The 23,627-nt window shown below is 39.3% G+C and overlaps 1 long non-coding RNA gene across 1 annotated transcript in view; it reads left to right on the forward strand.

Moving 5' to 3' along the window:
• LOC117672487 (uncharacterized) overlaps window positions 1–23,627 on the forward strand; it is a 56,667-nt gene that overhangs the window by 1,384 nt on the left and 31,656 nt on the right. The window lies entirely within an intron of this gene.

The following is a 23,627-nucleotide window of genomic DNA, read 5'->3' on the forward strand; positions in this document are numbered from 1 at the left end:
TATCCAGATTTCCAAATCTGGAGTTTCCATGCTGTTTGTATTATGGCATCTTGCCCTCTAATCTAAGCAAAGCAACCCACAGAAATATTACTGTTTCTTATGCATAGAAATGTGTTTTTGAGAGTGGTTTATTAGCATGAAATTTGACTCCTGGTGGCATTTTAAAAGTTCCAGTTCAAGAGTTTTCTAGTCAGGAACAGTAAATTACTGGTAACACACTGTGAGCTTTCCATCTCTTGTGAAAATGCCTTAAGAAGTTTGCTAATACCCCGAATGAATCAGTGAGCACCAAGTTATAGGTAATCTTTATAGTAATACATGTACTGTATTCAAAGGCTGTATCTGAAACAATTCTCTTTCCAGCAGAAAGTATGATTCAGCAAAAAGTATCATTCTTGTCCATGAAGCACACAGCATAGCATCATTCTGTAATTGGGCTTCTAATAAATGTGTTTAGGCAGTGGTGAAATCCAAATTTTTTTACTACCGGTTCTGTGGGCGTGGCTTGGGTGTGGTGTGGCTTGGTGGGCGTGGCAGGGGAAGGATACTGCAAAATCTCCATTCCCACCCCACTCCAGGGGGCGGATACTGAAAAATCTCCATTCCCTCCCCACTCCTCGGGGAAGGATATTGCAAAATCTCCATTCCCATCCCACTCGGGGGCCAGCCAGAGGTGGTATTTGCTGGTTTTCTGAAATACTCAAAATTTCTGCTTCTGGTTCTCCAGAACCTGCTGGATTTCACCCCTGTGTTTAGGCTTAAAAATGGCAATCTTTGAGATTTCTTTTTGAGCTAGGTCGCTGTTTTACAGTCTGTTCTTCATCTCAAGTAGTAAAGAGGTGGGGGCATGTCTCTTCCCTAAAGATTAATATGCATCATGGGTTCTCCAGAGGTTAGGCTGAAGAAGCATAGGATTGATTTGCAACTTGCATCCCTTAAAAAGAGAACAATTATGCAAATGGTATGCATCTGGAAAATCTACACATGGAATCTTTATGTTAGAGAAAACTGAGCCTGTGCTGCTGAAAACATAATTTATTGGAAGTAACCTGTACTGTGTACACTTGTTTTAAGAACTAAATCTACTTCAATCACCTCTTGAGGAAATAAACAGATGGAATCTTCTTGAACTTTATAATACCATCTTCTGAATTCTCTCGAAGAGATGTGGTAAACACACTGTTGGCGGTTCCATTCCAATTTGCAGTAATACTTGGCAATTATGCTTTAGTACTCTGGTGATTCTAGTTTGTGTTAATTACGCCATAAGGCCTTGCCTTAGAGTTCTCTAACACTAAGAGATAAGGACTTCTCTTTATAAGATTTCATATTCCTAAATGTAATTACTAGAGTTAAAGATGTAATCAACATTTCTTGGGAAGTCTTATAATACAGAATTCTATCATGTTCTGGAGCTTTCTTTAATTTCAGTAGGAACACGGCGGCTTGCTGGGTTGGAGGTTAGCAAGCCCACATTCATGACCCAAATGCTGCTGTGGGCGGGGTGAGCTCCCATTGTTTGCTGTACCTCCTGCCAGGGACATGAAAGAAGCCCCCAACTGGACATCCCCGGACAATGGTGATGTCACCGGCTAGTACTTTAGCAATAGCACTTAGACTTATATACCGCTTCGCAGTGCTTTACAGCCCTCTCTAAGCAGTTTACAGAGTCGGCATATTGCCCCCAACAATCTGGTGGTCCTCATTTTACCCACCTCAGAACGATGGAAGGCTGAATCAACCTTGAGCCTGGTGAGATTTGAACTGCCAAGTTGCAGTCAGCCGGCAGTCAGCAGAAGCTGCAGTACTGTATTTTAACCACTGCGCCACCACGGCTCTTTCAACCCCAAAATGTCTGTACTTTTGACACGAGTGTGATGCGATTCAATTTCACTTTTTTAATTGATTTACCTTCAGTTATACATTGATTACCAACTTCCTTTTGATAAATTTTGTAAGTAATTCAAATTACTTAATAAAATATTGTTTGGTCTTTTCTGGATCATTTTGTCTGTTTACTATATAATCTGGAATAGTAATTCACAAATTGTTGCATCATCACTTTCATTGTAGAAGCATGTTTGGTTCTATCCCAGATAGAAGTAATAATGCTTTGATCTTGTTCCTTCGGCAGTTAGTACTATAGGCTAGCAATTTATCTGATTTGTAATATTTGTCAGAATATTTTTTTATAAAATTCAGCTTCCTATAGGTCTCTTACCTCTAATAAATCTGGCTGACTCCACGTTGCTTTTATCCTTTTTTCTAAATTTGATATTGGGTTAAGTATTTATTTACTCAATTTATATGGCTACCTATCTCAAACATATGACTCTAGGTGGCTAATGGCAAACAAAAACAAGATAAAAACATCATAAAAACAATACATACAGGAGCTGAGATAAACCCAATCAATATAATAAAGATACAGACTCAACCACACAATCCGGGTCCCAAGCTCAGCAATAAAACTAGATTCTTAAAGGCTTTGCAAAAAGCCAGTAGGGGTAAGGCAAGACTAATCTTCAGGGGAATGATATTCTAGAGCAGGGGTATCAAACTCACGGCATGTGTGCCAGTTGTGTCACGTGCTGGTCACCTGGTTTAGTGAAGGGGAAAAAAGTCCCGATACATCATGTGATGCTGCCGTGACATGAGTTTAACACCCCTGTTCTAGAGTGTGGGAACCACAACAGAGAAGGCTGTCTGGGCACCCGTCACTCCCTAGCAGATAGGAGCCAGTGGCGGTGGTGGGATTCAGCCGGTTTGGGCCAGTTCGACGAACCAATAGTTAAATTGCTGGCTGGCCCTGCCCTTCCAGGAGTCCCCACGCGCCCCATTTTGGTTCACAGGTAAGTGCAGGGAGGCTTCCTAGGCCCAAAATGGGGCATGCCCTCCGTAGCCAGTTTTTGCTCCCAGGAGGCTTCAGGGTTCTAGGTTCAAAATGGTGCACGGGGCACCCATCCAGCCAGTCATTAGGGCAAAGAACCGGTTGTTAAATTATTTGAACCCACCATTGGCCAGAGGGTGCCCCTCCTGTTGAATTGCACAGGATGGATAGACTATGAAGGGTTCTATAGATTACTACTGAGTTGCTTGAATTGAACCTGAATGGCTTGATTCTAATTGTTTCATATTATTTAGTAATATAGTTTTTATTGTTGCATGGCTTTCTTTCTTTCTAAACTTCAGACAAATGATATACTAGCATTAGGACTTAAAAAGATTTAGGAAAAATTCTATTTCTTGGTAACACTTTAGTTTAATATCCTCTTATAGTAATAATTCACTAAGTTCATACCCATTCATATTGAGAGGTCATCTGTTTGGTCTTAACATTTTTGAGTTAAAAATCCATCTATGTCAAAGCTCCCACCCACATCTATGAAATTGATTGACAATGATGTAGAACTCTTAACAGATGTCTGCAGGCTACCTTCATAAAGTTTAGGAATAATAGTTATACAAGTAGCCCTTGTATGCAACGTGTTACAGGATGCAAGGGAAAGAGGAAGATTGGGTCTACCTGATTTGAAACTCTACTTTGGAGCTTGCGGTTTGTTTTGGATGAAGGAATGGGTGCTGCTGAGATATAAAAGGCTCTTGGAGTTAGAAGGACATGACCTGTTGATTGACAAGAGACCTGTTTCCCAGGCTTCATTCATTTCCATGGCTATTTTTGTACCTGCTCGGCCAACAATCTTAGTAACTGCAAAATTGAATGTATGTCCTTGTTCATTGCAAAGTGAGGCTATCAATAAGTTCAGGTCTCCTCGTCTGACCGCTCATTTAAATTCTTGCAGCCTGGTGGTTAGCTTCCTCCTCGTCTGTTTTACATAGTCACAGGGGCCATGGATCCAGTAGATTACTTTAGAAGTATTTCCCACCTCAAACCAATCCTTGCAATGCATTATTGGACCCCATAGTCAACAGAAGTGCTGATTTATCAGGTATTTGGGAGCCGAGAACTTGACAGCACAAGAAAACAACAGTCAAAAGCTTAATAAGCTTATTAAGCTTATTTTCAGGGAAACAGGGTACACAGATGGAACAATGGTGAAATATGTGGCTGAAAGGACTAAAAAATTTTTGTTATACTCTTAAAAAACAGTTTTTATAAAGTGACGTACTGTTGGTATCTATCACAGGAGAAATTGTCTAGAATGTATAAAGTCATTGCAAATCCATTTTTGAAATGTGAACAACAAAAAGGAACATTTTACCATATTTGGTAGACATATAAAATGCTAGAAAATTTTACATACTGTACATAATGATTCAGAAGATTTAAAAAATTAATATACAACTGACACCAGAGGTTTTTCTTTGGGAATTGATGGACAAACAATTGGGGAAAAAAGTCACAGAACATGGTTTTTTGTAGATAATAACTTTATGCATTGTATGCACAAAGTTGAAAAGATTCAGATTTGAGGAATGGTTGGTGAAGATGATAGAACTCATTGTGATGGCTAAATTGACTTCTTTGAGCAAAGAAAAGACAATATCAATGTTTATTGCTGACTGGAAACGCCTTATGGATTTTTTTTGTGTAAAACAAAATGAATGAACTTTAGGATTTATGATTTTGGTAGGTAGATAGGATAAATTATAGAAAGTAGAGGATTTTGGTATAACTATAGAGCAAGAGGTAAATTTATAGATGTACTTAAAAATTATGCTATCTTATGGAACATAAATTGAGGCAATTGTTGCTTTTGCAAGCTTGGTCTGAAGTATAATATGAAATTTTTCTCTAAAAGCGTTTGTACATTTTTCACATATATAAACTACTTCATTTTTGACTGGGAGGTTTGCATTCCAGCAGACTTAGATTAACATTTTTGAAGGCATATAATGTGCTTTTTTCCCATCTTTTAACGTACAAAATATTTTTCTCTTTTAAAAATATCCAGTGCCCAGCGCAACTCTTGATTTTCTGTTTGCTCTTGATCTGTACTCCCTGAAGTACTAGCTGCTTGATCCAATTTTCAGTCTGTCTATTCTCAGTTTTTATTCCCCTGTTCCATTACAGATAAAGATTAAAGCATTCTGTTAGAATTGTCAACAGAGTACATAAAAACTTTGCCTCAGTCCATAAAGACCTCCAGTCAAAAAGTACCCCATCTATATATAATATTTTTATCTCGAAGAATAGTTGTCAAAAATGTCATTTCTAATCAGATATATTTCAGTAATTGGTTAAAGAAAATGAACCAGAGGATTTTGGTGGGATTTTGTGATTGCTTTTAAATAATGCTGAGCATTTACATTTAATTACAGAATTGCATAAGATTGTGTAGTTAATTGATGTAGTAAGAATCTTGAGTCAAAAATCCTATATTTACTGATAGTTTTCTGATGTGGCAATAGCTAACCAGAAGAGAGATCTCGAAGCAGGATGCAAGACTAGTTGAACCTTTGGTCTAATAATTCAACAGGACTGATTTATAAGATAGCCACTTACACACTGTCAAAACAGAAGAAATGCCTCTCTGAATCACACTGTGAAAGATTGACAGGTGAGTTACTTGTGGTTTTAGCCTGCTATGTTGACTAATCATGGTCCATTTTTCAAGGTCCCCTTTCTCTGTTCTTGTGGGCCTTTAGCCTATAATCAACTTGGATTTGAACTGACTCAGAATATAAAATAAAAATAAAACAAGCTATAGTAACACAGGATCCCGGGCCACCCTATTAAATAATAGGGAAGAGAAAGAAAGGAAAAGGAAAGGAGGGAAGAAAGAAAAAAGAAAGAAAAGAAAAGAAAAGAGAAATCTAGTGTCAAAAGGGCACTGCACTCACTCACCTGATCTATGATAAAGTTGTATCTGTACCTGAATGAAGACTAATAAAGTGACAGAACAAGTTCGTTCATTTACATGATCTCTATCCACAGTTTTAGTTAGAAAGACAGGAAATTGGATAAAAATACTCTGTATTCTATAATATGTTCTCATTTCTCTCTTAATATAAAACTTTTGGTTTTTGATTTGACATTTTTGGGGGAGGCTGTTGTAATGTGCTCTACACGTGCTGCTCTTGAAAAGTATCCGGAAATTTTAGTTGGTTCAAAATGCAACAGCTTGCATAGTTCTGTGCAAATTGAGATTTGTGCATGTGTCGCCTCTTTTGTGGCAGCTGCATCAGTTAACTTTTGCTTCCAGGTAGAAGTCAAGGTGCTATTTATCACCTTTAAAGCCTTCATTGCTTGGGGCCAGATTATTTGAAGGACCATCTCTTCCCATTTACATCTACCCAGCCCATCAGTGTGGGAAGGCAAGGTATGTTGTGGGTCCCCTCTATTAGGGAAGTTCATCTAATGGTATCAAGGAAAAGAGCCTTCTTTGTGGTGGCACTCTTCCTTTGGAATACCATTCTCCTGGAGATAAGATCGGCCCCCTCACACCTTGATACTTTTCTGGAAAGCCCTGAAGATGTGCTCCTGTCTGTGCATTGGAGACCCCAAGTTGATTTACGTAGAGCTGATCAAGTGGCTTGTTGTGGTTGTGTATTTACTGCTGCTGGGGAGGAGGTTTATGGGTTCTTACCGTGAAATGTTAATGTAAGATGTCGAGAGTCGCTGTGCGTGAGTAGGGCAACCATATAAATGTATTCAGTAAATACATAAAAATATTCATGTATATTAGAAATGCCACATATATTACAAATTGTACATTACAAATTGTAAATATTTACAATATTAAACATTATTCAACAACCTGATTGTACAACCTGTTTAACATGTTTTCATATGGTACTGCAACATTTCCTTCAGTTTTTGAGCACAACATCTATCAGAATTTGTTGTTGTCTGGGTATTTGATCATTTTTAAGCTACATACATTCAGATCCATTTTTATAAGGGAAAGCATATTTTGATTTTATATTAGGAAAGGGTGAGATTTTAGAAATTAGAATTCACAAAGAACTAATACAATTTTCATTATTTTTTCAAAGCTTTGTTGCAATTCTGAGAGTCACCATACTCTTAGCAATCTTTGCCCTTGTGACTAGCAGCAGCATAATTTACCACACATATTAGCAGTGATATTAACACCTCCATGTAATTGATAATCTTATTGTCAATTTGGGTAAATCAAGCAACTCCTAAATGTAATCACAGGAAGTCTTAATTTTTTCAGATCATTTGGTAGTGCCTGCCATTGGATGGCCATGCCACTGCTGATAATTATGGGACTTTAAAACTTGGAGCAAAAATCCATTTTCTCTTGCACTTTCTTCTCTTTTCTGCATAGCACCACATGCGCTCATAAGTTACGTCAAGGATTCCAAGATATCTAATTCATTTACTTCAGATTCCTTCCAAAACTCCAAGCTATCTTTATAGATTTTTATTCACTGAATTAATCATCAAAGGATAAAGCCTTTTAAGGCCACCAAATCAATAACACTGTATCTTCAATCCTTCAGAATTCTCCTATGGTTTTTTCTGATTAAAACAACCTGTCTCTTCATTTATTCAAACACTTTTCAAACATCTTACTTGTTTTTCGTAATAAACAATAGCACAACGGTAACTTCCTCACTACCTCTCTAATAGGCCTTAAAGGGAAAAGGCACAAACCTCAGCAGAAATCAACAAAATTTCAGACTCAGTCTGCTTGTTTTGTTTATAGGTGGCAAACCTATACATAAAACTCAAGTGCAGCTAAGTACAGAAGTTATAAATTTGACTTGATTTGCCCGTGCACAACTAAAGGTACAATTTGAAAAGGGAGTGAAACATGTAAGAGGGAGTAGGAATGAATCTGAAATAGAATTACACAATTATGACAAACATGTAAAACACGAGAATTTATAAATTGTTATTAAAATATGATACAGAACAAATTACAGAATGTAGTATCAGATGGATGCTAAATTTTGGGGACAACATTGGCATGAATATTTCCACCAAGAAGCAACTCTGGACCAACTGAGGCCTACCTTTACATGGTCTAAAATATACCTATTCTATGTGGATACCTACAACATGGGGATACATTTCAGCTGCAGATGAAGACGATACAGTGAGCAAATACTGAGGTTATGGTACATGTCCCTGCAATCCCTCTGTTCTGACCTGATTTACCCTGGCACGGGCAAACACCAATATAGTCTGTTTATTGCACAGCTTTGTAGCGACAGACAGCCCTCCAATGGTACCAATAAAGCTCCACCTCACTTTCCCTGACAGCAGTCACCCACACAATACCACCTGATCCCACAAACTAGGTCCAAGGGTGCCCCATCGAGGCAAGGAGAAATCCACAATCCATAAATAAGGTTCAGAATCCACAAAGCAAGATCCAAAGTTCAGAAAACACAAAGCAAAATCTAAGTTCCACAAGCAAGGTTCAGGATCCACAAAGCAAGGTCTGAGGTTCAGAGTCCACAAAGCAGGAGAACAATCCAGAGCCCTATGAAATGGGGTTCACAAAAGCCAGGGAAGTGCACACCAAAGCAAACATTCTGTTCTGTCCCCGTACCACGCACACCCCCACAGATGGCCCGGAGTTAATAAGCCACACGGCAAAACTCTTTGATGATAAAGCTGGCAGCAACCCAGTGGCTAGCTGCCAATTCAGACTTTACTCACTCAAAACAAAGATTAGACTGCAGCGTTCCGATAAAACAGGCAGAGTGTCAATAATACAAGGATTAGTCCAAATGCAGTCCGATAAAGCAGGCAAAGTCCAGTAACGCAGAGATCATGGAGTATTTCCAGTTTTTGCTCGTCACAAACTGAACCGGCCACCACCCCCACATTTATACCCTGTGGGGTGTGGTCCAGTGACTCAGCTAATCTCTGGCACGCCTTCCCCTCTGCTGTGCACGCTTCTCCCTGCGCCTCTGTCGAGGGTCCAGCCAGCACTTATCTTCCTCGTCGCTGTCCACCTGTGGCTGCGGGGACGTGCTTGGTGCTGAGCCTATCGTTTGGCCTTCGGTGTCCTCTGGAGGCATTGCCAGAGAGGAGGGTCCTGGAGAAGGAGGCCTTGCCAACTCCTCCCCCTCACTCTCAGAGTGTGCATTTGTCGATAGCCCAGGCTTAGGCAACGGAGCCACAACACATTCCCAGCAAATGCACCTTCCCCCTGCGTCTGGCTAAATCACCCCACACCAAGTGTTCCTTGTGAAAAGGGGTGGGGCTGCTTTCTCTTGAGCAGCCTCACAGACCTCTTCCGTGCTTCTCCATGCCCAAGGATTGGACAGAGGAGGTAGCTGTTCCTGGTTGGAGGGGATCTGTTGCAGTAGTGAAATCCAATTTTTTTTTACTACTGGTTCTGGGGGCGTGGCTTGGGGGCGTGGTGTGGCTTGGTGGGCATGGCAGGGGAAGGATGTTGCAAAATCTCCATTCCTACCCCACTCTGGAGTCAGGCAGAGGTGGTATTTGCCAGTTCTCCAAACTACTCAAAATTTCCACTACCAGTTCTCCAGAACCTGCTGGATTTCACCCCTGACCTGTTGCCTTTTCCTTTGGCAGCTGATCATCGGCTTTTCTTAGGGCAGACAGCTCTCCCTCCGGTTGACCACTTCCCCCAGTGCTGGATGGACCTAGGATTGCACCATTCTCAGGCCCCGTGCTCTCTGGGCATTCCTGGGGAAACATGTGACCCCTAACGGATGGTCCTTATTCAAGCTCCTCCTACTTCGAACCGCCTTCCAATGGGGCCATCATACTCATGTCTTCTTAGATGTGGCTGAATTTCACATTCAGTTTTATGAAGTATTTTTATAATTCATTTCCAGAAAATGGGAACTGAAGTGATACCAAATCAGTCAGACAATTCCTGACATTTGATATGTTTGGAACCAACAAATGGAAAAAGTGAAGATACGAATCACAGGCAAGACATCAGAAGCTTTTTAAAGTTGCCAACATTTGCAACCATTCTTCTGTCTATGTGAATGTGTGATTAGATTATATCCTTCCTAGGGAGATGCTCTTAAAAAAAGACTAGACACAAATTGTCAGGGCAATAGCAAGTTGTCTTTCTACTATCTATAATAAGTTTATCTATCTACCTATCAAACCATTATCTCAGATACAGGGAGATTCAGATCAATAGCTACTATGTGGAGATACTCAAAATTGCTGAACAAGACATTTACATGCAGTGGCTTGCTGGTATAATAATTTCCCCCATCACATAAAGCCTCTGCCCCACCCTCTTCCCTGCCCCCAAATTTTATATAGTCTGATGTATAAGAGAGGAGTGGTTGATCTTTGTGACTTGCAGCTTGGTTGACCTCAAGGCTTTACCATTGCTTGGCTTACCCTTGCATTTATTTCATTATTACATCCTTAAAGATGATGTGAAATGAATGTAACTTTTGGTCACCCGTGAGTAGCTGAACTGCTCATGCGATATTTTCTTGAACAAAATAGCTTTTTCCTGCTTGACATGGTACAAACATGGAGGCAAATTTAAAGGTGGGAGGAGGAGGGATATATTTTGCCATGATTCAGTAATTTTTGCAATCATTGAAATTTTACCATATATGAATATTACTTTCTGATGTCATTAAGTTCTAACGATTCCTTCCAGGCATAAGTATAATCTCACTAATGGCTTGTTCTGTAAGGTGAGGGTTATTTTTTAAAGCAATGATTTTCCATGCCCACCCAGATCCTTACATGTCTAGAGAAAAAGATTGACATCAGCCCCCCCAGCTCTCTGCATTTACAAGAGCAAAGCTGTGTGGTACATTGCTTTTGACTTGGTACATTGTTTTTAGAGGGATGTTGGGTTGTTGTTTTTTTTCAAAATTTGTCAATATGCAGCAAACATCATGAGTCAGTTCGTTCCTCATCAAAAACGGTGCTTGCAGAAGAGAGAAGGACAGCTGACTTGAAGGCTAATCTGGATATGTGCAGAAGAGAAAAATGTATTTGGTCCTCCTTTACCTTTGAGAATAAGATAATGATGCTGATGATGTCATTATGGAATTATAATGAAGAAGCAATAGAAAGAAGAGAGAGTTTAAAAGTCAGTCCCTGATAATACAGCTGTGAATTATATGTGAAGAACTCACAAAGGTCACAAAGGATTACAATATATCATCATCTGACAGATAACGTATGTAGGTGGGATATTAGTTTTCTTGTGTTTTCTTTTTGTTTTTGTTTTATTTGCTCGAAATCTTCTCTTATATCATGCTAGCCTCTCCCATCTCAAGTACAAATTTCTTAAACCATGCTCCACTGGATCTTTTTCTGTTTCTAATATTTTAAGGGTCAAATGAATCACAACTGGGTCTGGGTCTGATCATGTGAAAAAGCAGATTTTGGAAGTTATATGCAATTTTTTTTTTTTTTACTCCATGCTAAGGAAAATCATTTTTGAGGAAATTGTTGCTTTGCTCTTAGTATTATATGTACAATTTTTAAAAATTGATGAATTGAAATGGTGCAATTAGAAGATTCAAGCCACTACCCTACCCAATAATCCCAATTTGGATTGGGAAGAAGGGGGTTAGCAGTTTTTTGTAAACAAAGATTGGGAATATATTCTATTCATCAAAATACAATCACAGAGAAGTAGCTTCTTTTAAGGAAAGAACAGGAATTAACCCAACTATGCTTTGTCCCATCAGCCAATGAAATAAGCAGGCAGCAGAATGGCTGAAATGAAATTCAGTTTTCTGGATTCCATATGCTTTAGAATGTAAATTAGATGGGAGATTTTATTCTCCAGTAACTAAAATTCAGCAATATGGTTTTGGATGACTGAGGCTTTATCCTTTATTAAATTAATTAAAAGATAGCCCACAAATGTTATATTCTAGGATACATGTGAAGATGACTATTTCCCTTCTTCCATTATGTAATAACCTCCGTGGTTATAATTTTTCTGATAGAACACATTCCCCATCCTTGTTTTCTGTTGCTAAATTATTTAGCAACATCATCCACAAGGGGGCTCTGAGCAAGCCTAGACCCATTTCTTCTATGTATACAGGTAACATCCAAGCATATATAAAAAGAACAGGATTTGCACTGTGATGTCTGGTTGATCATCTTGTCAATTTAACTCTTCCCCTCCAACAACTATGTTATTCCGTATAATGAGAATTAAGATTTATATATTACAATTCACCACATCTGGACACACCAGGTAGTGTATCCTAAGATGCAATGAATAAAGTCTGAGTAGCATCTACAGATGCAGCGAAGTAGGTCTCTCATCATAACCCAGATATTTTAAATTAGATCTTGTCCTCTGTTCCTTAGAAATGGCAGTAAGTAATGTTGCAAAACTTCAGGAAAGATGTCCAAGATTTTTAATGCCTTTATATCAATTGCACTCATCAACCTAGGATCAACACAGTTGTCTCCCAGTGTTGGACTTCTGTTGCAGTTTTGATTAATTTCCAGCACAACTTCATTTCGGCTTAGGAGGAAGTGTTGTAACAATTGTAGAAAGTTAGCACCCCACCCCTCCTAGAAGAATGAAATATTTTGAGAAATATTAAAAAGGCAGAATATTATATTTTCCTAAAAGAAAAATGAGAAACCCAGAGCCTCAGCTCTCTGCCCCAAGTAGAAACTAAGGGGCCAACTTTTAGAAATGCAGATTTGGTAATCCATTCAAGAGAGGATATGAACTTTTACAGACGATTGGATGACGATTAAGATAGAAGAAACTGTTAGAACAAGAACAAAAAGAAAAGCAGAAGTCAACACAGAGATGTCACAGGAGAGGGATGATTGATGTTTTAAATGTTTATTTGTTTTATATTTTTTTTTTAAACAAAGGATATTCTGAACAAAGGTAGGATTAGCCACTATAGGAATTGCCCAACAAGCCCCTTCATTGCATCAGCACCTACAAAGTTAGCTATGACCCCTACATGCTCTTGCACAGGAACAGGAAGCTCAAGTTCAAAGCCCAGAGAGGGTATAAATAACCCTCACTCTCCACTCCATGTGGTCAGCTACCCAGGACCTCAGACCCATGTGGTCCTGTTCATCAATAAACCATCTTTCCAAACAGCCTCCATGTTTCCAGTGTGTTTCTCCCCACTTGGAACTGAACCAGATGTTTCAGTTTTCCAACACAATCACTTGGCAGCATTAAAACTGGAGCTCAAAAAGGCAGTTTCTAATTGGCGAGATTTTTGCCTCCTCTTCATTCCCTTCATCTCCCATTAAAATCCAGGCACCGGGGAATCTTACCACCATTCCATTGTGTTTTTAAATGCTCCCATGCTGCAAAATAAATAAATAAAAAATAAAAAATCCCAATGCAACAGGACAGTGGCAAAGATCTGGACAAGCTTCTTTTTTGGTCTTCCCTCATGCTCAACTGGAAGGAGTGTTGGATGACTTATGGGGAATACCAAACATTGTGAGAATGACAATAGTGAGGACATTTAGAGCACAGCATCAAACCGTTCCTGAGGGATAAAATTAAAGGTTGTGTGGAAATGTCCTTACGGCAGCCTTCCCAACCCGATGGCCTTGAAATGTGGTAGGACATTTTTCAAAATTTCTCAGCCAGCAATATCAACAGAGCAGCATGTGCCAACCTGTTTTACTAACTACTTGGCCTTCCAAAAAGTCTTATTTTTCTGTAGGTTTTTTCCCCCCCCCCTCCCACTGGGAGTGGTAAATTAGTTTCATAGCTAAGCTTTGTCACATTTCATTGCTGTTTCTCTCATTCCACCTCCACTTTCTCAAGGGAAAAATAAACCACAGGACATTTGGCAAATCATTGTTTTCAGATTTCACTCTAAAAACTGAATATCGGTCTCAACTGTCTCTGCCTCAACTTGGCTGCTTCTAGGGAACTGGGTTTCCAAAAGTAGTAGCTTCGAGAAAGGCGTGTGACTATAATTGATTTGCCAGAAGTTCAGTTTCATAGCACTTTCTTGGCTATCGAATTTCTGATCTTTTTCTTCCCAACTATCTTAAACCAAAGTTAATATAGAGAAGAAAATATAGGTAGTCCTTGACTTATGACCCCAACTGCGCCCAAATTTTCCATTGCTAAGCAAGACAATTATTAAGTGAGTTTTGACCCCGTTTTATGACCTTTCTTGCCGCAGTAGTCAATTGAGTCACTGCAGTTGTTTTAAGTTAGTAACATCGCTGCTGAGTGAATCTGGCTTCCCCATTGATATTGCTTGTCAGAAGATCTCAAAAGGTGATCATATGACCCTGGGACACTGCAACTGTCATAAATATGAGCCAGTTTCCAGACTTCCAAATTTTAATCACATGACCATTCATAAGTATAAAAAACGGTCATAAGTCACTTTTTTCAGTGCTGTTGTAACTTCAAACTGTCAGTAAGCGAATGGTTGTAAGTCAAGGTCTACTTGTATAGGCAACGATTGCTGTAAGCTGCGTTACCATACAAGTTAGGGAAAAGATTCACTACTATTCTTTGTAATATATGTAAAACGCAATTATCTCACAAGAAAACCCCTGAAAAGTTTCTCTTTCTGGGCAGGATTAGATCAGGCTGTTAGGTACACCTAATGGAGGCAAGGATGGCCTGATCTGATCCTCAGATTTAACCAAACTTAAACTTCCAGCATCTCTAAATATTGGCCATGTTGATTGAGAAAGCTGAAAAGTTTAAATTCAGTACCATCTAGAACAGGGTCCCCAATCCCAGGCCAGGGGCTGAGACCAGTCTGTGGCCTATTAGAAACCGGGCTGTGCAAATAGCGGGTGAGTGAGCAAAGCTTCAGTTGTGCAAGAGTGGAGTCTAGGTTGCACGGAAAACCACCATCACCCCTCGGTCCGTGGAAAAATTTTCTTCCACAAAGCTGGTCTCTGGTGCCAGAAAGGTTGGGGGCCGCTGTTCTAGAAGGTCACAAACTTGCCATCTCTAGTATAGAATATCTTTCTGAGGATCTTTCTTCCTATCTTCCTATAAAAATCACTCCAACAACAAAGCATGAAATTTTTCCAGAAGTTACCCAAGGGTCTGGAGCAGTGGTGGGTTGCTCCTGGTTCGGTCCGGTTCTATAGAACCGGTAGTAAAACTGGCGGGAGGCTCCACCCCCCGCCACAACATCATCATGGGTGATCTGCGCATGTGCAGAAGCTTTTGTGCGCGTGCTCCCATTGCGAACCGGTAGTAAGTAGAACCCACCCCTGGTCTGGAGGGCTTTCTTGTCGTGGCTACAGTTTAAGTTCACAATAGTCCCCCACAAAAGTATTGTATGAAAATAGAATTCACGGAAGAGTAGCAAGGTAGAAGCTATAGATCAGGAAGAAAACATTAATGGTTATCTTCAGTTTGCTAAAAAAAAACAAATACCAGAATGATCCTTTCTTCTGATCCCAGAAGGAATATTCTATAGATAAAGGATCAAAAGTTTGTCAGAAACTATTCATTGCATCCCACAACAAGAACCTCTCACCATCTCTTCACTGGTTGAAACTGAAACACAGAGGTAGATCGTGTACCAAGACTCATACAAACAAGTGTAAAAGAGAATGGAAGAATATTGTTTTGAAGTGGCCAAGCAAAAAATGCTCCAAAATGAGTAGGTCCTAGTAGAAGCATTTTGTAATGGAAGGGCTACAAAGCAATGTGACTGTTTGAATATTTATTACAGAAAGCATTTGGTTATAATTATCTCAGCTGAAAGATAACCACTTACAGAATTTAGGGAGGCAAATACTGACTCATCACATATTGGATGACCTTGTGTAAATAAGCAGCAATCTGTATTGTTTTTTTCATCAGCTCTCTTCATAAATCAGTAGGACCGACATGAAGCTCTGATGTCAGCATTAATTTCAAAAAATCCAAAACGGAGTAAATTCAAAAATCCCAAAAGCTTTTTTTCAAAGAACTATAATTGAGTTGGCTTACGTTTTAAATTCATTACGATTAATTTACAAACCTAAAATATAGATTCTGTATACTGATGTGATTGTTAATTACATCTTGTAACATCAGTTTTCCTCTTGAAAGTATCATTTTAGCCTCACAGAAATCCAATGAGACATTAAAAATAAAGATACTGATTTGCCAAAGGCTAATCTGTGAACTTCAGGGTTAAGCAAAAGTGTCTGGCCATTTTCACATGAGAATGCTGCACCAATTCAAAAGCAGCTGGGGAACTCTGCGATCCTAAAATGCCTGTTGTATTCATAAGCTATTTTATTTTCTGGCTCAGCTATGGTGCATTTGAAGTCACAATAAATTTAATCCTTTTACTGTTTCTTTTTCTTTTTAGAACAGTTCAACTCTGTGAATCTTAAGAGTAGTGTGCTTCTCTGTTTGCAGGAACCATGCCTTCAGGATTCCTGATCTTTCAAGGATTGATGCCCTTTCAGATCTCTTTTGAAGGAACCGTTGGGACTATTTCCTTCTTTCATCTCTCTCTTTTTCTCTCCTTTTCTACTTGCCTATGGCCAAACAAATATAGACAGCATAAAGTAAGAATGTAGACATGATTGAATGAATTGGATTAATTAATTTTCTCCTTCATATGGAATAAGACAAGACTGATTTTTTTTTTTTTTAACAATACCTGTCCTTTTTCTCAGGGCTTTAAGATCAGTATGTTTGAAGACAATCTATTATTGTCTTCAGTCTGTTTTGGAGAGATTAAGGAATGGCAATGATAGTGTATGGGAAGTATCTTCTGTTTTAGTACATGTTCCCATCTTCAAAAATGATGGCAAATATTTGTTTAAAAGGCGAAAGTTCCTTGAAGAAATTCTGAGTAATCCTGTTGCATTCAATTTCCTGTTCACAAGACATTCTCAATCATCTAAGTTTATACCATCCAGACTGAAATGTGGGTGACAATGGCTTATTGCAAAATGAGAATCTAGTTTCTAAGACATTTCCTGTAATTAATAGGACACTAGATTCCACATGAATGCAAACTTATGAAAGCATTTGTCTTTCCATGCAAATAAACCAAATTAGTACAAACTTGCGATGGTTTTCTTCCCATAGAGCTGTCAGGGCTTCCCCCAAACAATCCTGTGTGTTATGATTTAGTGAAAGTGCTAAGTTCTTTTGTATTTCCTTCCTACCATTCCCAGAGTTGCTAAGAATGAAAGCTATAAAGTGATTAAATCAGTTTAAGTCTGTCCACGTAATTCCCACTCTTACTCCAGCGAACACAAAATGCCTTTGCATAGAGCTGTATTTTTCCTGCTCCCCTACATACCAAATTTATTTTTATAGACAAAGGGAAACCCAAGTAGGTACATTAAACATGCAGAGTTGTTTATTTTTCCTCGTAAAAATCGAAAACAGTGATAAGAATGTTATTATTGCATACCACAAACTCCCATTTTAAGTCAGCAGGAACCAAGCAACTGAAAATGGCAAGAAGCCATTTGATCGTTTACTACTAATTTGCAAATTTATGAAGCAAATCCCCTGTACCTGGTGATTAGTCCCTTCAGCAACAATTCTCATACCATGAAAATAGAGGCAAAAATATACATACACTGTAGCTTTCTCTGCATGACCGGCTGAGCTTTCTGAATCACAGCCCAAAAATAATGCCCTCCATTGAAACGAACTAGCTCTGTGATACGAACAGACAAAAGCTAGCAAAAATTTCAAGGGCCTCAGTCAAACACAGTCTAAAATTAAAAGGATTTTTGACGGGAGGGCAACATGTTCACATCATTTCAGGCATGTCAGACTCTCAAGACAGCCCTCTACAAAATCACAAAGAGTCAGAAAGGTTAAGAGGATCCATCCTGTCTGATGTAATGGAACCTAAGATTCTGATGTGATGATTTTTAGCGTTACTGATTACCATACAGAAGCCAGAAAGAAAAACCATTTATGGCTTACCACCCATCTGATCGCTAGTTTGCATCATACCTATCATCAGAACAAGCAACACTTGTGAATCAATAAAAGGATAAGGTTGCTGTACTTTTGTCACTGAAGGCTAAGGGCAAGGCTGGGCCTTTGTGTTGTGCAAAAGCAGCACACTTAGTTTTGCTCACAGGATCCATTAAGTTGAGACTTTTCACTTTCATTATTAGAAAATTTACTTTCTGAATAAAAGGCATACTAAGTACAGTCTACGTAAAGCATAACTCAGAACTCATGCATGGGTCAAGGAAATGAACTTTTAAATTTCTGAATGCTTTGGAGGAATAGCTGTTTTAGACAAAACCGTATTCTTCCATATATACTTCCATACTGGGGTACTCTCCACCCCCATAGGTCTTACTTCTGTAGAGTTCTGTACTCATTTTTTGTCCACATTGGTATGACCTTCACAGGCCCAATCGGCCACCCGATAAGCCTGGCTAGATAGATCAAACTTTTTCCTGGAGTTCATGGTATCCTTAAACAACTTTTATCGATTATCAAAGCAATTTCAGTCAAATAGCAGCCCAGGAAGAAGATACAGGTAGTTCTTGAGTTACAACAGTTTGTTTAGCGACCGTTCGAAGTTACAAGAGCACTGAATAAAGTGGCTTATGACCGATTTTCACACTTATGACCTTTGCAGCATCCCCTTGGTCACACGATCAAAATTCAGATGCCTGGCAACTGGCTCATATTTATGACGGTTGCAGTGTCCCGGGGTCATGTGATCACCTTTTGCAACTTTCTGACAAGTCAAATTCACTTAACAACCACAGTACTAACATAACAACTGCAGTGATTCACTTAACAACCATGGCCAGAAAGGTCGTAAAGTGAGGCAAAACTCTCTTTACAACTGTCTGGCTTAACAACAGAAATTTTGGGCTCAATTGTGGTCATAAACTGAGGACTACCTATATTAGAGGAAGAGAGGAATGAAGGTTGAAACAGTATAATAGCTGCTAAATTGCAATAATATGAGAGAAGCATTCAAAACTGGAAGCATATTTAGATATTCATAAAATGGATATGTCATATGGTGATTTCAGTTCAGCCGTAGGCTTTTATGCCTTTCTCAGACAAATACAATTTTAAATATTTGCAAAGATGTATGCATATAAATAGAGTTAATGTATGTGTACTGTGCAAGATCTCTCTCTCTCTCTCTCTCTCTCTCTCTCTCTCTCTCTCTCTCTCTCTCTCTCTCTCTCTCTCTCTCTCTCTCTCTCTCTCCTTTCTCCTTTCCCTCCTCCCTACAGGGACTATACAGAAACCAAATTGTAAGGAAGATGTGCTTCATTCTAAGAAGCAACTACTGGGTGGGTGGGGAATGTCTATAAAGATATAATTGTTCCATCTCTAGAACTTCCGTTGTGCTTTGCTGGCATTTTATCACTTTTCAAATACAGAACAGGAAGGAGGTGCCATTTTGTACTGTCAGCAACCTTCAGGATATGTTCCCTATGGGGAGGAAAAGGATCTTCTTAATTTGATTGCTCACTCGTTTGCAAATTTATGATGCAAAACCTCCGTACCTGCTGATTAAACATTTTCGAGACACAGTTCTATTGCCAGGAAAAGAGATGCAATAGCATACACAGTCTATTATATCCCTCCTCTGAGGGCTTTTTCCCACATGCATGTTACCATGATACAAACATCTACTGGCAACATTGCTGCTCTGCTGTGTCTCCACGGCACTGCTTTCATCTTGTTTCTGTCCTGTAAGTGAGACAGATTAAGTTGTCTTTAGTTATACCGGCATGTTCTTTTCCTTATTCCAATATTCCCCAGGTGTAGCCTCAATGTATATAAAACTTGTTAGGTGTAGACCCCGTAACACCGGAAACAAGTCAGAGAATTTCAGTGGCTTGAAACAAAAGCAACAAAGGCAGGATAGGGATCAGGGATTTCACATGCCAGTGTAATTTATTGCCAGGTGAAGGACAGATGTAGAACACTTGAAGTCAACAGTGGGGAAAGATCCTAGGTCACAACCAAAAAAGAATGCAAATTACATCTTGTGAAATTCTGCTAGAAATGGCAAGAAAATGCGGCTACGGGGTTTCCAATCAAACCTCGCACATGATACCAAGCAGTGGTGGGTTTCAAAATTTTTTACTACCGGTTCTGTGGATGTGGCTTGGTGGGCGTGGCATGGCATGGCTTGGTGGGTGTGGCAGGGGAAGGATTACCGTAAAATCTCCATTCTCACCCCACTCCAGGGGAAGGTTACTGCAAAATCCCCATTTCCTCCCGATCAGCTGGGACTTGGAAGGCAGAGAATAGATGGGGGTGGGACCAGTCAGAATTTTTACTACCGGTTCTCCGAACTACTCAAAATTTCCACTACCGGTTCTCCAGAAATGGTCAGAATCTGCTGCTGAAACCCACCTCTGATACCAAGCTATAAAGGCAATGTCATATTTAGATAGCCCCAAAGAAGATGAGTTTTTTTAATGTGCAAATCAACTGTAAAAATAACCGTTTTATCCCTGCTGTCCTCCCTATTTACTCAGTCGAAATGTAGCGCAAGGCTGCTAAATAAAACATATTCCTTTCTTGTTGCCTGATTTAAAAAAGTATGTTAACAGTGTAACATTGTAAAAACTATCTGAAATGGTAAAACAATAGGAAAACATTATGTGGTAATGTAACAGAAATGTAACAGTAGTAATAGCTGATAAATTAATTTGAGTATAATTGTGTTTATCTAATTTTAATTAAAAAGGTAAAAAAGTAAAATGGCATCAATATAGACTAGTGTTGGTGAACCTTTTTGGCACAGAGTGCCGAAATGGGAGTGGACACATGGGGAAGCACTGTAAACTGGAAGAGCAACCCCCTGGCGCGCACGCACAGGAGTGCCAGAAACCGGAAGAGCAGTTTTCAGGCACATATGCGCGCGCTGGGAAACTGAGCTTCGGATTTCTGGCGTACGCATGCATGCCAGTCACCTGGTCTTCCAGTTTCTGGCGCATGAAGACCAGCTGGCCAGCATGCATGCACACACCGGAAACCAGAAACTCAGCTTCCCGGTGTGCACATGCATGCTGGGGACTGCTCTTCCAGTTTCCAGTGCTCCCATCCATGTGAAGACCAGCTGGCTGGCACGCATGCATGCGCTGGAACCCGAAAGAGCAATGGGCATAGATTCGCCATCACAGATATAGACTGTCAGCTAAAGATTCCTATGGAGGCCAGCTCAGAAGCAGCAAGGATTGACAAGAGGGTCTATGACAACTCGCCTTGGCCAACTTGCCATGGGTAGCTCACCACGGCAACTAGCCACAGCCAACTTGCTGCAGGACAAGAGTTACATTAATATCAAAGAAATGCTGGAATAGAATCATTAAAGATGATTCTAAAAATGCAAAAAGAGACAAAATGAAAGGCATTAAAATATTTTATTTATTTTAAATAATTAAATTGAATTGTTAAATTATCCCGCAGTAAGTTGGCCATGGCGAGTTGTCTCGTGACAAGTTGGCCATGGCAAGTTGACCCATTCCAAGCACAAGATGAGGCATCATCCCATCCCAATTCCTTCTGTTGAAATCCAGCCCTGCCTCCTACTTCTTGATTTGCCCTCCCCTTTACCTGCTTGGGCACTGAATGTTGCCTAATCACGGAAGACCATGGACGTAATAGTCAGAAAATTCCCTCAGATATTTATACTGATTCAGCTAGACTTTCTCTTTTTTTCCTTGCAGATGCGCTCATTTCCAAACAAAGCACTCATCTACTCTTTCTTTTTCTTTCAAATTATGGGTCTACATTAAGTCCAAAGAGGTTCTTGTAATCAAGGATGAAATCACAGGCTAACTTTTCTCCTGGAGCATCTTAGAGAATCCATCTTCTAATGATTAAAATAACTGTGAAAAATGAGAATAGGACATCTAGTGGGGACAGAAAGAAGTACCTGTAGGAGCAGCAATCTAGGATTTTGGAAGTCCTAACAATGAGATACTTTAAATATATCCTGTAGTCCAGCATGCTAGAGTATATCATGTTTTGGTAGTTTCTGATACAGCAGATGATTTTTCTCATAGCTTTATGATGTTTCATGTTCATATAACCTCCTGATTTTTTGTAACTTCTTGTTCACTGTCTGTGAACTCTCATTAAAACAGTTTTAATTCTAACTCTTATTTTCATGGCACTTTCTTTGGATCGTATTTTAAGAAATACTATATTTAGAAATGCTGTATTTCTTATTTCTGTGCTGTCTTCTTTCCTGTCTTTATTTTAATGCCTTCAATTTCCCACCATTAAAGCTGAAAAATGAAAATAAGTGCTGAATGTCATCCTTTTATGTAGGCTGTTTATTCAGAGAACTCGGCTGAGCTGGCAGCACTTAGTTGATCTTGATTGATCCTAAAAAAGACCTAAGTAGGGTCAGACATGGTTGCAACCAAGATCAGTGTTTCTTAACCATGCCGGCTGGGGAATTCTGAGAGTTGAAGTCCATATATCTTAAAATGTTTAAGGTTGAGAAACAGAGACCTGGATGGAAAACCATTAGGGAATCCAAAGCACTAGGAAGTTAAACAAACCAATAAAAAGCCCTTTCTGGAACTAGAAGAGAGCAATAGAAAACTTTGCCCATATTTTTCCGAGAAAATTAAAGGGACAGAAAAGGGAGAGCACCAAGCAAAAGATCTGCCCCACTTTCTGTTCTGTCATTTTAGCCTAAAGGAGAAAACAGAAATACAGGTAGTTCTCAATTTATGACCACAATTAAATCCAAAATGTATGTTGTTAAGCGACAATTAAGTGAATTTTGCCCCATTTTACGACTTTTCTTTAAGTGACAATTAAGTGAATCCGCAGCTGCACGAGCTGTCGTGGGTGCACCTAGGTACACCCACATTACACCAATTCTCCACGAGCTGCACTGGCTCCCTATTGGCCTCCAGTCACAATTCAAGGTGTTGGTTATTACCTTTAAAGCCCTACATGGCTCAAGGCCAGGTTATCTTCGAGACCGCCTTCTGCCGCATAGCTCCCAGCGACCGGTAAGATCCCGCGGGGGAGGGCCTTCTCTGTGGCGGCCCCAGCTCTCTGGAACCAGTTACCTCCTGAGGTCCAGACCATCCCCACCCTATTGGCCTTCTGAAAAGCGGTGAAGATCTGGCTTTTCCGGCAGGCCTGGGGCCGTTGATTTCACTCTTGTGATCTGGCGAGATCCGGCCATGAATGGCGTGAATGAGTTTTTAATGTTTTTAATTTTTAAATGTTTTTATAAGGATTTTTTAAAATGTATTGTGAGCTGCCCTGAGTCTTCGGAGAGGGGCGGAAATTAAATTAAATTAAATTAAATTAAATTAAATTAAATTAAATTAAATTAAATTAAATAATTAAATTAAATTAAATTAAATTAAATTAAATTAAATTAAATTAAATTAAATAATTAAATTAAATTAAATTAAATTAAATTAAATTAAATTAAATTAAATTAAATTAAATTAAATTAAATAAATTAAATCCCTGCAGTTATTAAGTTAGTAACACACTTGTTGAGTGAATCTGGCTTCCCCCTTGACTTTGTCAGAAGGTCTCAAAAGGTGATCACATGACTCTAGGACACTGCAACTGTCATCAGTACAAGCCAGTTGCCAAGCATTCAAACTTTGACCAGGTTACTATGGGGATGCTGCAATGGTTGTGAACCTGAAAAAAGTCATAAGTCATTTTTTTTCAGTGATGCTGTAACTTCGAACGGTCACCATGAAATGAATGGTTATAAATCAAGGATTACTTGTGTTCCGAATGCTATCATGGAAGGCAAAAGGAAGG

Source organism: Pantherophis guttatus, chromosome 3, assembly GCF_059756535.1.
Source record: "Pantherophis guttatus breed Tessera chromosome 3, ASM5975653v1, whole genome shotgun sequence".
Classification (NCBI taxonomy): Eukaryota; Metazoa; Chordata; class Lepidosauria; order Squamata; family Colubridae; genus Pantherophis; species Pantherophis guttatus.